Here is a 14,067-nt window from a genome sequence, read left to right as displayed (position 1 = left end):
GGATGCAGAAATATTACTGGCCCCACTTCCTATATAACCCCCAGATGACATTTATCAGAACCGGGTAGGTTATTATCCTAATAAAAATCATCTCCTAAATTAGGGTGAGAAAAAGATTAATATCCCTGAATAAAGTATCAAGCTTTTTAATGATTCTCAATAATTCATCTGTTCAACAAATATTTCATTTGGCTCTTCATTTGAACAAAGAGATGTGCTGGGAACTGGAGTGAATAATGAACTATAGAATTATAAGTGAGAATTCACTGATTCATTCTTTCAACAAATATGCATTGTCATGATGGGCTTTGGGCCAGGTGGTAGGGATACAAAGATGAGTAAGATATGATCAGTGCCTCAACAATCTAAATCCATATGCAATAAATCAGCAGAATGTGAAATGTAAACACTCTTATTTTATCTCAGGAAAAGTTAGCAAGATGGGATATAAACTAATTATTGAGTACCCACCATGACCAACAGAGTATACTATAGTATACTATGTTGTCACATATACTAACATTTATTTTCATTTAATCCTTATACTCACCCTACAAGGTATTATATTCAATTTTTTGTTGATGAGAAAATTGACTTAGAATATCTAATTTTTCCAGACTAGTAATAACAACAGCTAGCTTTTATTGACACAAGTACTATGCATTAAATTTCATGTGATTTTTATAAAAATCCTAGATCATAGGTACTGTTATTGTTCATATTCTATAATGTGGAGACAGAGGCTGAGGGCGGTTAAGTAAATGTTTTAATTTCACACAACTAGCCAACCAGTGCAGAGCCCGGCCATCTGCTCCTGGAGTTGAGACTGCCAACCACTGCATGACAGTTCTCTCTGGCCCTTGCAGATTGAGTTGAGCCAGTACGAGAACTCCAGCCTGACTTCAGACTTCGTGCCCTTCCTTCTAGACTCTGCTTCCTCTAGCTCTGGTTCATGTCTAGAGACCATGGATGAGCTGTAGATTTTTTGAACCTTTAATGAAATAAAATTGAAAAAGAATGGCATGGATAGAACAGCCTGAGGCAGACCAATACTCCTATACCCAGAAAAGTAGATAAAATACAAAACTCACATTTCTAAAAGCATTTAAGAGTTGCAGAAGTAAAGGGAATTCAAGGACTAAAATTCCAGGGAGGGGAGAGCCTCTCAGAGGTGAGCTGAGGGTCTGAGTCTCTTTTTCCAGGCTTTTACCAACTATGGATGGAACTGAAGACTGAGATGTGGGGTTTGGCTATCCTGTGGGACAGAGAAAATGGCAAGCTGTTGGAGGTTTCTCCAGGGTTGCAATGACAAAACTGGAAACTTTGAGAACCACAAAAACATAGCCAGTTTGCCATCCAAGACTTCACTAATTCTGAAGTTGCATGAGGCAAGAACTTAAAAATCTAAGTCTAAAGTCTCTGATAAGCAGAGCTGACTTTCCCAAACTTGCCAAGCTCTCAATTAAAGCCCAGAGGGCCAAGCCTTAGGAAAATGGACAGAGATAGACTGAATCTTACCAAAATGTAACCTAGCCACAACATACCTAAATGTGGAGAAGTAAAATAAATAGGATTGCCTAACAATTTTAAGCTAAGAGTTGGAGCCTATATTTGTATAAACTTAGACAGTATGAATTATCTACAAAAAATAGTATTTTTTCTCTTTGTTGAAACTAATACCTCAAGCTATAGCCTGAAAATAAAACATAAGCAATCAGAGTAAGCAAGAAACTTTCATAACAGCTGATCATATTTTATAGTATTCTTTTAAATGCCAACACTTAATACATGACAGTGCTTTCTACAGAACTAGGTATTTGCTCATTTTGAGACTCCTGGAAGTGTCATTTGTGACATCATTTAATGATTTACTGAAAATATTTATTCAGAGCATGAGTTTCTTTCATCAGTCAACACATTGGGGTCTTACTCCTTCATTTGTTCTTAGAAAATGTGTCAGTGCCTTAACAATATAATTTAAGTGAAAATTTAAATGTTGTAGCTAACAGGGACTCTTCACTGATTCTAAAGTTGTGTTGAAGTCAGGGGTGTTTCTTCCTAATTTGGAGTCAGCTGAGTTCAGACTCCAGACGCAGGGAAAATGCAGAACAGAACTATCAGTCTTCTTTGTTCAAAACAGATGACTCTGTAAGTATTTGCCTAGTTAAAAATAACAGCATTCCTTCCCCCAAGTCATCAGCTGGACAGTCTAGCCTGCTCATATTTTTTTAACCCAGTCAGGGGAAAAAGGGTCAAAAGGCTATGTACTCTGAATTAAATTTTTTTCACAATAGGTTACAATGAAAAATTTGTCGACCTTTGATATTTTTCTTTAATGATTTTCCTTACTTCTCCTTGTGGAAAATGTAACAAATTTACATTTAATTGCTACTGAACTGCATCTGTTTCACCAAATTTTTCATGTTGTTAACAGAAAAGCTAATTAGTTTCCACTAATTTGTTATTCAATTTTCTTATGAAAGTTTCTACAGATTTTGATAACAACAATCTTTCTTGAATAATTTCACCTCTTGATGGCTATCTATAATACTGTTTATCGAGTAAACAGCTGGTACTCTGTGTTGCTTCATTTACATAATTCCCATCCTAAAATGGACATATCCTTTTATTAATATTTGATTCAGATAGAAACACATTCTCTCTCACTTTTTGTTTTTACTTTCTCATGTCTACTCTTTATTCCATCTCAAGGATTTCATTTAAGAGTAAATAAATATATTTAGCATTTTAGGATAATATATGAGGGGAATATCTTAAACTCTCTACCTCCTTCCCATTAATCTGTGCTCCCCCCAACCAGCACCAAGAAAAGGGAGAAACCAAAAAAGTTATGTGAAGTTGTAAAATAAATGTCAAAGCTCTTTCTTTTAAAATTTAGGTACAATTTATTGCTATTATAAAAAAGTTACAGTGAAAAGTAGTTGATAGCATGATTTTGGCTATTAAAACATTCTAAGTATGGAGGAGATATTTATATTCTAGCTGAGAAGTTTTCAGAGACATCAAAAAGCCTGCATGTGGTGTTTTTTTAAAAAATAATTCATTAGATATTCTGATTTAATCAAATGTTAAGCTTACCCAACAGTACTTTTCAGATCTTTCTAGAAAAAAAATATATCGCATTATAATCCATAGCCTTATGGAGTTCCTATTACTTCCCATGTTAGTGGCCAGAAGCTGTGACACAAAAAGCAGCAGTGGATGATATATGACAATGTGGTTTCTGATCCCACAGATAAAGATCATATGATTGGTACTGCATGTAAATAATCGGCACTGTTGATTGTGATCTTGACAATTTTGCACAGCTTGGCTCCTGGCTACCTGAGATCATCTTTCTCCCCCGGGTGCTTCACAATAGCCACAAAGGGCAATGGAAGGCTATAAACTTGGTCAAAGACATATGGAGCCACAGGGTGCTTTGAGGGTCAGTGAAGGGCAAGTATGCTTTGTGCACCATTTGTACCCCCTCCTCTGTGATCACTGGTGGTGAACTGGGGCACACTTCCTCTAATGATTCCCCAAAGGAGGGTTTTTTCCATCAAGTTCATGCCCTTGACCTTCAGATCAGGCAATGAAATTAGAATGTTCAATAGCAACAAGGCTAGGAACATTTCTGCTGTTCTAAACTGTCATAACATAGCGTCCATTGTATGATTTCTGAGCTAATATTGCTAATATGGAATTGTTAAATTAACTTATTCACTCAATAAATTTTTAATTAGGACAGAGGTGAAATGACCCTCCAACCAAGCAAGAACAAAAGTCAGGCTTTTCAACTTTCAATAGAATATTAAGCTTGCCTGGTGCATTCTGATATCCAAACCATGTGAGTCTTCTTTCAAACAATAATGCCAGTTATTTGCACGCTAGGATTTTTGCCAGAATTTAATTTGAACAGACTGCTCCACAGATTCTGTCAAAAGACAGCAGTGAGAAGCGATATTTGAGCAAGATAGCTTATTATTCATCTCTTTAAGTATTCCGAACTGTCTTCTTTATCAAAATAGATCTCCAAAAAGCTATTTACTTGGACTTGGTAGACTTAGACCACTGAAGAACTATCTTTACTGAATTTATATTTTATTGTTATGTACTTGGCAATTATTAAAGGCCAGTTTAAGAAACACTTACCTGATAAACATTCCTGCAACATTATATCATGGAAAAAGGACTTGAAGGTATTAGATGTTAAAAGGAGTTTAGAGACCTTGATTTCAGGTTCAGTGATACCCTCATGCTAGCTGGGTGATATCTCTAAAATTCAGTGCTCTCATATAAATAAGGGAACAAAACACCTATATTTAGTACTAAGTACAGTAAATGAGACAACATTAAATGACACAAAATAGATGCTTAAGTAAGTACAGTAAATGAGACAACACTAAATGACACAAAATAGATGCTTAAGTGAGTTATATCTATTATTACATTTTGTATGAAATCTGCTGCTATTATGTTATTCACAGTCCTTCAAATAAGAAACCAACACCAAGAAAATATTTGTTCTCTTTAAAAATCATTATACTTCTTTTTAAAAGATAAAGTATCCAACTTGTGTCTTTTTAGACTTGGCTGACAGAAAGTGCATACGTAAATTTAATGCTTTAAAAATATTTATCAAGGTGTTTTCTATTGTTCCACGTGGTCTTTTTAATTTTTATTTCTTATTTAATCACCCTAACATGGCTTTGAAGGTTCAGGGGATATTCACCTAGCTTTTTGCTAGACTTTAATCAGCTCCCTTTGTCTTTCCCACAATGACTCTTCCATACCTTCATCACTGTCCCCAAGCCAACACTATGTCCCATAGCACTCTCAAAAAAAAATGATCATAAATCTGCATTAGATTCTTAGGGCTACTATAACAAGGCAGCATGAACTGGGTGACTTAAGCAACAGAAATTTATTCTTTCACAGTTCTGGGGATTAGAAGTCTGAGATCAAAGTGCCAGCAGAGCCATGCCTGGAAACTCTAGCTAGAATCCTTTCTTACCTCTTCCAAACTTCTGGTAGTGGCTGTCAATCCTTGGCATTCCCTGGCTTGCAGCTGCATCACTCCAGTCTCTGCCTATGTCATCACCTGGTATTTTCCTCTTTTTGTAAGGAGGAAATCCAATACTAGTTGTATTGGACTAGGCCCCACCTTAGCGACCTTATATCTTAACTTGGTTACATCTACAAAGACCCTATTTCCAAAAAGGTCACACTCATAGTTACTGCAGGTTTGGACTTTAACGAATCTTTTGGGGGAATACAATTCAACCCATAACAGCTTTCTACTTCTAAGAGAAAACTGATCCTAAGCATTAATTGATTCCAAATGTCTTCATAATATAGCCACAATTATCCTTTGTGACCCTAATTCTTAGGTACTTTCCTTCTAAGTCAGTTCTCTCCTCCTTTCTATGGCTGGACCTTCCACCTGACTTCTGGATTCCCCCCCCCCTCCCCCATCCCTGCTTCTCCAATTATGTCCTCTATCTCTATCTTGGAATCACACTTCTCTTCCTTTTGAATTCCTTTACCTTTCAAATATATTCGAGACTTTCCCATCTACTAAATCCTTTATTTTGAATCTATTTGCTATTTTGAATCTACATTTGCTATTACTAAGTTGTCCTCCTTCCCTTTGGGACTCAAATTTATGAAAAACTTATGGAACCAAAACTTATGGAGCTCACCATCTCTGCATTCCTTCGACGTGCTCATTCCACAAGGAATCATTGAGTAAAAAGGCACTGCCTGACCTTAGCGCTGGGGCCACAGAGGTGAGTCAGACAGACATAGCTCCTGATTTCAAGAAGAGGAAACAGATGCTAAACAATACTGTAGACCTTCACTTCTCTGCAGAGGAGCAGCTCCAGGGCTATGAGAGTGCCTGATAAGGAGACTAGACTAACTGAGAAATTGGAGATTTCCTGAAGAAGTAGCATAAACATAATATGGAAAGAATTCAGAGGAATTAACTACATGAAGAGGGAGGAGGAAAGAGATTCCAGGCTAAGGGATTCATGGGTGGGAAGACGCTGACATAGAAAGAAATGTGTTTTCAAGAAAGTGGAAGAGGGCCTTGGAAGAGGGACCGGCGTAGTGGCTCACTCCTGTAATCCCAGCACTCTGGGAGGCTGAGGCAGGCGGATCACTCAAGGTCAGGAGTTCGAGACCAGCCTGAGCAAGAGTGAGATGACCCCCCCACCCCGTCTCTACTAAAAATAGAAAGAAATTAATTGACCAACTAAAAATATATAGAAAAAATTAGCCAGGCATGGTGGCGCATGCCTGTAGTCCCAGCTACTTGGGAGGCTGAGGCAGGAGGATCACTTGAGCCCAGTTTTAGGCTGCTGTGAGCTAGGCTGATGCCACAGCACTCTAGCCCAGGCAACAGAGTGAGACTCTGTCTCAAAAAAAATAAAAAATAGGCCGGGCGTGGTGGCTCACGCCTGTAATCCTAGCACTTTGGGAGGCCGAGGCGGGCGGATTGCTCAAGGTCAGGAGTTCGAAACCAGCCTGAGTGAGACCCCGTCTCTACCAAAAATAGAAATAAATTAATTGACCAACTAAAAATATATATACAAAAAATTAGCCAGGCATGGTGGCGCATGCCTATAGTCCCAGCTACTCGGGAGGCTGAGGCAGTAGGATCGCTGAGCCCCGGAGATTGAGGTTGCTGTGAGCCAGGCTAATGCCCCGGCACTCACTCTAGCCTGGGCAACAAAGTGAGACTCTGTCTCAAAAAAAAAAAAAAAAAATTAAAAAAAATAAATAAATAAAAAATAAAAACAAAAAGAAAGTGGAAGAGGGCAGCTGTGACTTCACTGTAGAGACCCAGGGGGAAATGGTACAAAATGGCATTGGTGAGACACATATGAGGGTTTTATGGGCCATGTTGAGGATTTGTACTTTCAGGGCAATAGGAAAAGGGCTTTAAACAGGGATGTGACCTGCACATACTCCTTTTAAAAGGATTGCTCTAGCTATGGGTACAGAATAAATTGGGAGAGAACTGTTATAGGTGTCCAGCAGAGAGACTCCACAACTATATCATAGTGATGACAGTGCAAATAGAGTCCTGGGCATGTTGAACAAATACAAAGGAGATAGAATCAGTGTGACTTTGTGGTTGATTGGCTACCTGGGGTGAGGGATAAGGACATGTCCAGCCTGACCCCCAGGTTTCTGGCTTGATAAATGACAGTGTCATCCCTGAGAGAGGAAACACTGACTTGGTAGGGTGCCAGAATCAGGAAGATGATGAGTTCAAATTAGAATATGTTGACTTAGGTACTCAGGAGATCAATTGGAAATGCTAAGTAGGCAATCCTCAACGTTAGTAAAACTCCTTAATACTGCCAATGACCAGCCAATTGCTGAATGTCATAAATCCATTTCAGTATTCCACTCATTTGATCTCTGAGCTTTGACAATTTAGTCATTCCTTCCTTGAAGCAAGAGCTTTTCTTTTTCATCTTTGACTTGACCTTAAATCACTGTCCTCCTCTGGCCCTCTTGCTTCTCTGGCTTGTCTTCCTCTGCCTAACCTTAAAAGATGTGAGTTTCAAATAGTACCTTAAATAAATAAATCTCAAATCTCCAGCCCCAACAACCCTCAAGACATACAGATGAGATCCCTCTACCTAAATTTATTCCACTGTTGCTCAGATTCAATAAGCCACACCCAAATAAATGTCTACCTCACCCTCCTATCCCATCAAATCATTTCTTCTCCCAAATACCCTTCCTCATTTTATGGCATCGCAAGATGGAGGAAGAGGATGAGGAGTCATCAGGCTCTCCCTCATCACCCCAATTCAATCCATTTCTAAGTCCTTATAATTCCACCCAGGAAGCCCCTTCTCCTACCTCTCTCCACCAGATCTAGTATCTCTCACATGGACTATGGCAATCCTTGTCTAACGTAAGGGCTGGCAAACTTTGTCTGTAAAGGGCCAGATAGCGAACATTTGAGGCTTTGAGAGCTATACCCTTTCTGTGACAACTATTCGGCTCCACCTTTGTGGTCCAAAAGCAGCAATAGACAATGAGTGGGCAAGGGGTGAGGCAGTAAGGCAAGATGTGCACATTGGAGTTTGAATTCATATAATTTTTACGTCATGAAATATTTTTCTTCTTTTTTACCCCCTACTTAAAAATGTAAAAGCCAACCAAAACAGGCAGTAGGCAAGGTTTGGCCCAGAGGTTTCATGTAGCTTACTAACCCCTGGTCTAACTGCTCTCTCTCCCTCCATGTGGCAGCCAGACAGCAAATCTGAAAGTTTGTAATTCCCTTTCCTAAAAGCCTCTCACGACTCCTTTGCAAACGTACTTATTAGACTGAAGCACAAGTCTCTTCCACCAGGTGGCCCCAAACTTATTTTCTAAACTCATTTCTTATTATTCTCCCTGTACACAATGTTCCCATGCACCAGCCATGCTAAACCTCTGGCTGTTCCCTGAGCCTCTGGAGCTCTCATGCTCTATGTCTTTAGTCAGCTCCAAGCGAGTTTACATTATACTCAAGCTAATTCAGTAATTTGATCAGACTCAATTCAGGTGCTTTTTTTCTTTTCTCTTCTTTCTTTCTCCTTTTTCTTTCTTTCTTTCCATTTTTGTTTTATTGTTTGTTTACTTTATAACCTACTGCAGCCTTGAACTCTTGGGCTCAAGCAATCCTTCTGCCTCAGCCTCCCAAGTAGCTGGGGCTACAGGTGCACACCATCACACTCAACTCATTTTTTTTCATTTTTTTAGAGATGGGGGTCTCACTGTATTGCCTAGGCTGGTCTCGAATACCTGGCCTCAAGCGATCTTCCCATGTCACTGGGATTATAGGCATGAGCCAGTGTTACCAGCTCTCAGGTGTTTTTTGGTAGCTAATGATAGCCCTAGAAAACATTTAAAGCAAGTGAGAGTTATCCACTCCCCTACAATGCGACATAGCTACTTGATTATAATTTAAATCTCATACCAAATTCTTCCACTACAGACATTAATTAGCAAGCAGACATAAAACAGTGAAACAACATATCTAACCTGAGCTTAAATGAAGTTTGAGCTTTTTGTCCACAATACCTTACCAGAGGCAAATGAGAGATTTTGGTAGCAAGATTTAGCTAACCTTATACTCAGATTCTGGCAACCAAGAATCAGAGAATAAGCTGTTAGACCCAGAACTGATTGGGGATCCTATCTGGAGTTCTCTTTTTAAAAGATAGAGACCTTGCTAAATTTCTATGCCCATTCATGCAAGATAGGAGTGTCTCCAAAATATATTTGCCAATCTACATATCTTGAGCACCACTAATGTGAACAGAGAAAGCCCATTTCTAATATGCTTTATGCTAATTAATTAGCCACTAATTTCATCAATGAAAGTCCATATTACTAGAATTTATTATATATATATATAAGGATTGTAATGGTAACCAGGGATAAAAATAACTAAAGCTCTTGCTCTATACCTATAAGATATAGCCTTGTGACTAAATGGCAGCATACATGCCCCTTAGGTGTGCATAACCCAAATTAGGTCAACTGATGACCCCTAGTTTTAGCTAAGAAACATTATATTCTCTATACTCATGTGACATTTCCTCAACCTGAGATGTTCTTTTCTTTCTTCTTTGTCTAGAGAAAGCCTATTCATCTTTTAAGACACAGTTAAAAAGTTGCCTATTATTTTAAGGAATTCCCACTAACTTATAGGCATTACTTGTGATGGTATTAGTGATGATATTAGTTTCACAGATAAGGAAAATAAGGCTCAGAAAGTTTAAGTGGTTAGCCTGGCTTTGGTGACAAAGCCAGAATTCAAACCCAGGGCAGTCATATGTATCCTAGAGTAAACTTGTGGGGACATGCTGAACAAAATAAAAAGACCTGATCAGTTCAATTTAAGACCTACCTTAAGAATCTGTGCTGTCCTTTGTATGACTATTTTCTTAAGGATGATTGAACTGGGATAAAATATAATGAATTACCATCAACAAAAGTGTTAGACATACCTGGCTCAAAGCTATATAATTTTATTACATAAGTTTGAGATGATGCTAGCAGTATTTTATGTCTTTTTAATTAGGTATATACCAAAAACCCAATAAAGTCCTTCCCCTACAATAATCAAGATGCTTTGGTCTCTTACTACCTAAAATAAATGCATTGATGACTTATGTCAAGTATACTGATATATAATGGGTGCTTAATAAATACTTATTGAATAAATAAGCTACATTGGCTTACCATTCATTTCAAAATCTGACTTGATTCCAAGCTACCAGATGTAGGTTCTAGCCAATGCTCTCATGGAAACAGTTTCTTCACATATATCTTATATTGCTAAGGTAATGTGAAGATCCCCTTTTAGAATTCACTTAGTCAACAGTTATTGAACTCTCATAGACACTGAGGAACAATGTAGTTTCCCAACACAGGGCACTTTTTAGGAGCAGATAATTCATATATATGGTTGTTTAGATTCCTTAGGCTCTTCAGATACCACATCCACACCCAGTGTAAGACAAAGATGGTCTGAAAAACTAACAATCATCTATTTAGTCATCTGGACAAAGTGAGTAAGGGCAGTTGTAAAATGTCAGAATTCCCAGCCAGTCTAGCAAAGCACAATCCCCTATGGCAAAAGGGTCAGGGCATCAGCATTTAAAGTAAATCTCCCAGCTCACAAACAATCCCAAGGACATCTGGAGTCAACAAAAGACTCCAGAGCTCTTTACACAGTGGTCTAATTTAGGATGTGGGATTATCCTTATAAAAGGATCACCCTTTGGCACGTGACCAATACAAAATAAAAAGCATGAATATGGAAGTGATTGTAGAATTCTTGACCCTGCTGATAACAGCAAGGATTTCTTTGTTGACCTTATTATATGCTATGGATGACTCTGGTTTTGATTAGGAAGCAATTGAGAACTCAATGTCTCTTATATTTTGACTTAGCACTGCTCTATCTGTCGGGTGAGCAGCAGTAATAAGAAACAGGTTCAGGTTCATGCTCATCATAATGTACTAACACTGACTCAGAAACCAATAATAACTTAAGATTTTGGACAAAGCCCTTCTACTGGAAGCCCAACACCACAGTGGATCTTTGTAGAGTATATAACAAAATAACATTTTTTGAAAGGAAAGAAAAAATGTTAGAAACCAAATAATCCCCCAAACTTAGAAGTTTTTCTCTTTTTTTTTGTGAAAAGACATCATGGGTTTTACATGTTTTATCTTGAGTAGGGTGATGACCAGCATCATTTTTACAATTATCTAAAAGGCACATTTTCTTTCATCATTTTATTGAAATGAAAACTTTCTATGAGTTCACCTCCTGCTGATACTCATGTTCATATTACAAATAATATTAGATAATTATTGGAATTCTAGAAACTACAATCTGTTTTTTTAAACAAACAGAATATTCCAGATACTATGGAAATTTCTGGAATTTGACTCAAAAAGATTCTTGATGAGCAATGTGTTAGCTTCAGTTACAAAGTTGAAGGGCAACTGTTAATAAGCTATAAATGTTAAGTTTTGTAAAGGCTACCACCTCAGGGGAAAAAAAGACAGAATTTCATTGAGAGTAGCCTCTAAGTAGGAGTACTACTTAAGTGCCTTATTCAATTATAGTCTCAGCTTATATGACTTTGGTACTAACATGGTTGATACAGTACCCCCTCTGTGACTGGATCATGAAACTGGATTGAAAACATATGCCCAGGCCGGGCGCTGTGGCTCATGCCTGTAATCCTAGCTCTTGGGAGGCCGAGGCGGGCGGATTGCTCAAGGTCAGGAGTTCAAAACCAGCCTGAGCAAGAGCGAGACCCCATCTCTACTATAAATAGAAAGAAATTAATTGGCCAACTGATATATATATAAAAAAAAAATTAGCCGGGCATAGTGGCGCATGCCTGTAGTCCCAGCTACTCGGGAGGCTGAGGCAGAAGGATCACTCGAGCCCAGGAGTTTGAGGTTGCTGTGAGCTAGGCTGACGCCACGGCACTCACTCTAGCCTGGACAACAAAGTGAGACTCTGTCTCAAAAAAAAAAAAAAAAAAAAAAGAAAAAGAAAACATATGCCCATATGTTAAGGATCTTATCTGATACATGGGTACTTAACTTTTCTTTCTTTGTTTTTTTTTTTTTTTCCTTTTTGGAGACAGAGTCTCACTCTCTTGCCTAGGCTAGAGTGCCATGGCATCAGCTAGCTCACAGCAACCTCAAACTCCTGGGCTCAAGCAATCCTCCTGCCTCAGCCTCCAGAGTAGCTGGGACTACAGGCATGCACCCCACAACCGGCTAATTTTTCTATATTTACTACAGATGGGGTCTCACTCTTGCTCAGGCTGGTCTCAAACTACTGAGCTCAACTTAACTTTTCTGTTCCTCAGTTTTCTTATCTATAAAAAGATAAGACAGTAATAGCACTACAACCTAGAGCTATTGTAAGAAGTAAATTAAGTGATCCCTACAAAATGCTTGGAAGAGTTCCTGGCACGCAGTAAATGTGCCCTTTTTTGTTGTTATTATTTTTTCTGACTTTCAAGTGAAGTCCTTCTAGTTCTTGCGAGAAATTGCTTTTAAGCTTCTCATTCTTGGGAAATCTGCTGACAATTTCATGTCCTTTAAGATATTCTCAAAACTGAAATGCACAAAAAGACAATGCAGTTTTACAAAATAAAAGTGATACCCTTACCACTTTGATGATTCCATTTGTGAAATTTAAATCTTTAAAGAATGCCTGATGGTGTTATAAGAGCTATGGCTTTAATTATCTCACAAGATGATTTCTATAGTTCATTCTACGTATTTTAAGTGAAGCAGGAGTAGTAATGGATCTCATTAGCCTTGAAATTTGCAGACACAGAGTGCTAATGGCACAGTATATTTCTGGGCTTGGTTCTGTATCTGGTTTATTTCAGGAGAAAAAAAATGCAAGTTTCTAGGTTGTCAACCAGAGAAGATAAGCTGATCAATATATTTTTCACATAATATATATGAATATATTTTTCACATAAGTAATGCATATTCAATATGAAAATTTTAAAAAATATATTTTCCACATCAAAAGGAAAATAAAATTGTCTTAATTCAATAACACAGAGATGTTCCCTGTTAATATTTTGGCATACTATTTGATAATATGCTATTTTCACTTAATATATCATGAATCTTTTCTCACACAAAGTAGATGTTATAGACAAATCTTCAGGGAAAGCAATAGATGGAGAACCTGGCAAACAAACCACAGGTTGGAGTGATCCTCTCAAAGGACTAGAAGAAATGGTCAGAGGAAGGCAGAACCTTGTGCAGAATGAGCAGTGATACAGGCCAGGATTGCAAGATAGCAAAAGAATCAGACATTGAGAAACAAGACAAGGACCCAACAACTGAAAATGGAATACAAAGTAGAGACTTGGCAAATCAGAACAAAGAACAAACTCACAAACAAAAAATAATATAGTTATTAATTAGATGTGGGACTAGTGACAATATTATCCTAACGTTTGGAATAGCAGGTGCTACTGTGATGGTGACCAAGCAAGGTCAGAGAGACACATATGAGGGTGTGGAGTCACATTCCACATTTCAGTGTTGGATCAGCTTTGTGGCAGAAGCAGTCATGACAACAGCAGCAGCATCTTTTTGACCTCTAGATTAAAGTTAAAGTGATGAGAACTTAAAACCAAAAGTTCAATGGACACTCCCAACTTCTATTCTTCCAGCCTTTCTGTAGCATATGTAAAGTTATTGACTTTCTTTCTGGGAGGCTTTTGGTTTCCATTCTGACATGTAAAGAGCTTTGAAGTTGTCACTCCTATCCTCACAAGAAATAGGCAGGACAAACTTAAAATCAACAACTTTTCTTAGATCTGTCAGAGAATTGAGGCCACAGGGCAAACTGCTTCCCCTAAAATTGGAGAGACAAACAGGTGGAATCAGAAAGTCACAGTTTACCAGGAGCAGAAGCCCACAGCTGAAGCTAATGTTGATAGGAAGAGTTAAAATTCCTGGAAGCTCAGTGTAGACTATCTTGAG

Source organism: Microcebus murinus, chromosome 15 (genome assembly GCF_040939455.1).
Source record: "Microcebus murinus isolate Inina chromosome 15, M.murinus_Inina_mat1.0, whole genome shotgun sequence".
Lineage (NCBI taxonomy): Eukaryota > Metazoa > Chordata > Mammalia > Primates > Cheirogaleidae > Microcebus > Microcebus murinus.
The sequence above is the reverse complement of the archived record's forward strand: the minus strand, read 5'-3'. Positions refer to the sequence as shown.